This window comes from Miscanthus floridulus, chromosome 18 (assembly GCF_019320115.1).
Source record: "Miscanthus floridulus cultivar M001 chromosome 18, ASM1932011v1, whole genome shotgun sequence".
In the NCBI taxonomy this organism is placed as follows: domain Eukaryota; kingdom Viridiplantae; phylum Streptophyta; class Magnoliopsida; order Poales; family Poaceae; genus Miscanthus; species Miscanthus floridulus.
This window is the reverse complement of record NC_089597.1, coordinates 39,285,218-39,289,169: the sequence shown is the minus strand read 5'-3', so window position 1 is coordinate 39,289,169 and position 3,952 is coordinate 39,285,218.

Sequence of the window (3,952 nt, the reverse complement as noted above, 5' to 3'; positions counted from 1 at the left end):
ATAGTTAGTTATTTAGTTAGGGATTTTGGATATAGATACTAGTTTACAAATGCCGGTACTTACTAGCGCGTGATACGTCGATTTTGATGACTTCATAAAGTTTCGTCAAATGCTTATATTCCTAGTGAAGTTGTTTATGTTACTAGTGCGTGATATGTCTGTTAATGTTACTTTGAATATATACATGTACTTTCATATTGTGTTCGTATTGCATAATAAGTAGTTCAAATTTTGCAATGCTACTATAATGTTAATTTGAATTTTAGTTAATTTGAATACTCTAACGCTTAGTTTATCAATTTGTAACAGATGACTCCTCCCACGCAGCACCCGTTGTACCTATATTCTTGAGGATGGAGTACGACGACCAGCACCGAGCACATATCTTAAGTGACAACGACGCAGAGGTGGCCTTGCCTACTTTGAGACCCCACACGCACACTAGGGCACACTAGTAGGACGAGCGTTATGCGCCGTACATACGGCGTGCCGGCTTTCTCGACCTTGTCCGTGTTGTCAACCACGGTCTTCCACCCGACTCAGCACTACTACTACTGTAGCTGTAGACAGGTGCGAGTGCATTATTTGTACATAAACTTTCTTGTAATAAATTTGAGGCAACCAATAGTCGTTTTATTCTTATAACAGGTGGAGGCCTGAGTCCCACATGTTCCACCTACCTTGTGGCGAGATGACCTTGACCATGCAGGAAGTGAAGGCTATTTTTAGCCTTCGGTTGGAGGGACTTCAAGTGACACGGATAGTTGACAACGATCACTAGAGGGAGCTGGTGGCTCAGTTTACTAGCTTTCTTCCATCGGACGATGAGGCTTCCAAGAAAAATAAGTGAGAAATTGAAGCCTATTTAATACTTGCATTGCTTTTCTACAGCCATCGGGTCTTATTTTCTTTGGTAAATTTCAGAAAAACTTCCGGTGTTTCGTTGTCCTGGATCATGGAGCGCTTTGATTACTTGGACCCACAGGCTGAGGAGGCTCAGATCAATAGTTTCGCTCGGGTGTGGCTCTGGCACTTTCTTCGTGCTTTCCTCTTCCCAGACGCTTCAGATAACACCATCAGCTGGATTTTCCTTGACATACTGCATCAGCCGTGGAAGAACATAGAGGCATACAGCTGGGGCTACGTAGTCCTAGCATGGATGTATCGACAGTTATACGTTGCCTACCATCGCACCTTAGGATATGCGAACATTGGAGGTTGCTCGTACCTACTCTAGGTTTGGTGTTGGGAACGATGGCCCGTTGGGAGGCTTCTTAGTACTGGTTTATCGGTAAGTACTTTGGTTCATTATATTCTTCGATATGGTTACATATGATGAGTTTATTAATGGATAATTTATTATCGTGTTCAATACAGCAATAGAACGGATAGGATACACTCTCTACAGCTCTGTTTATCTGGACGGAATCAGAGTTAGTTAGAGGGAATACGAGGCGCAAGTATAGGGAGTACACGGACGGTCTCGACGTCCTAACACAACACTAGGTTATACTCTCTTTACTATCATAACTGTGTCTTGTTCGATCCACACTATATCACTGCCTAACTCAATTACGAAATATTCAGGTGCATTGGTGTCCTTGGGATGCTCCGAAGCTCCAGTACTATCTCAGTCCTGTCACTAGGGACGAGTCAGAGGAGTATCGCTGCAACATCCCTCTTATTTTCTTCAATGTGATCGAGATTCACTTGCCTGTCAGGGTCTGTAGATAGTTTAGAAGAATGACAGGCTGTCCACCACCGTTTTACTCCACCAACCAAGGATTGCACGGATGCGTTATCGATTAATAACAAAGCTATAATTTAGAGGTGTGTTTGGTACAACTAACATCGTTTTGTTGTAGGTATGACCGTAAGAAGAGGTACAAGACCAAGGATTGGCACGTGACACACAACGCGTACATCCACTTGTAGGAGACCAGGGAACGGTAGCCGATCTATGCGGGTCCTCCACACGACCAGCACACCTTCGATGAGTACATGCGCTGGCTACACAGGTCTACGAGGACACATATCAAGCCCCCATACACTAAGGAGGTGATTGACGAGGACCTAGAGGAAGATGTGATCGAAGATGTGTACAACGTTACCACTAGAGAGGACACACAGCTACAGAGAGCCCCGCTACAAAGATACGTGGTAATATACTTGAATAGTACAATTTGTTATCCATTTGGTATTAAGTATGCATACTAAAACTGTTCAACCGCGTTTCTATACCCAGGCGACACAATTGTCGATGCTGTCCAACGAAGTAGCGTTCCAGCTTCATGAGTCTAAAGGGCAGGGGCCAGACGTTCCCAAGGCTTTTGTAGAGGTAAATATAAACTAGTCCGTTCCGAAATTATTTCTTTAGTATATATGTGGTTGGAAAATACACTAACTTTAACGTCTATTTATGCAGAAGGTAAAGAAGAGCTGCAGGAAGCTAGCTCAAAAGCTGAGTTGCATGGACACTCCTTATGAGGAACCGCCACTCCCAGCGCGGTCGGGTGGCACGTCTTCAGCCTCTTTGAGGACATCAGCCGGCTCTTCTCAGCTGGTGACAGGTGCTATTTCTGCAGTGCGTACACCACCATATCATAGCGCTGGGAAGGACCCTGCAACCGAGGACGACGAGGACAACGGTGACGATGACAATGACCCCCCGGGCTTCCGCAGACAGCACGACCAGTGGGACGATTATCCGCAGGACGAAATCGGCATGTCTCAGCTAGGTGGTGCCCCGCTTGGTACCCAAGGAACCTCATAGGCACTAACAAGGTAGTTTGTTTAAATACGTAGGCTACATGAACTAACAATCATAAAGAATTCTAAGTAATTGTGCATATCATATACTTACAGGATACGAGCCGTACGCACCGATGACGCGACCACACCGACGTTGGCTACACTCCTAATGTGTTGCCAACAAATTCAAAGAGCATAGGCGTCCGAGGGATCCTTACACTTCTGGGTCTTAGTTTGTTAGGTCAAACTATTATTAGCGTCCGAAACTTGCAGGCTTAGTTAGTTATGTTATGTCGAACTTATGTCAAACCAATGAAAATATTATGTGACAGCTTGTCAACTTACGCACGGACTTTATTTATTTGTTTCATATTCGTTTCAATACGTCGCGGCATCATTGCATGTGAGATTAAGTAGCAACTAGTTTAGAAACCGGCAGTCCCAGGGTATATCGACGCCGGTGGCCGGCGTCTTGTGCGAGGGGTCAAGGAAGCCGGGGTCCATGGTAGCGTCGCCGCCGATCCTACAATATAGGGCTAAAAAGCCAAATAAATAAGTTCACTTAAAAAATATTCGTTTCAATTCGATCCAATTTTTCATAATCGATTAGTTAACATGGTGGTTAACCGTATTGTGAAAGACGGAAAAAATATCATTGGCTTATCAAATTCTCTATTCGATCGTGAAAAAAATTCAACAAAAGACATAAACAAATCTACTATTGATTTTACGTCAAGCAATACTTAGAATAACTCCCACTATCGACGCGACGCGTTCCGATTAAACCGTCCAGGTACCATCGGGGGGGCGGCGGGCGCGGCGGCCAGGCGGGCTTGCTGCTCGGACAGGCGGGACTGCCACGGGGTTTTCATTCGGCTCTGCCGCGCCACGGATCAGGGCGCGGCACTGCCGCGCTATCGATCTTGGTGCGACAGACCCTGCCACGTCATTCGTCAGCGGTTCCGGTCGCCGCCACATCAGTCCTCTGCCGCGCTACCATACATGACGCGGTACAAGCATTTAGCCGTGCTAGGGCAATAGGCGCGACTAAAAGTGTTAGTTTAAAAAAACAAATAGTGTTAGATTTAAAATTAGTTTTCAAAAAATGTTAAATTTTTTAAAAAAAATCGAGTTGGGGTGTGGTGTGTGTGTGTGTTTGGGGTGGGTGGGGGGGTGTGTGTGTGGGGTTTGCAATTTCCTC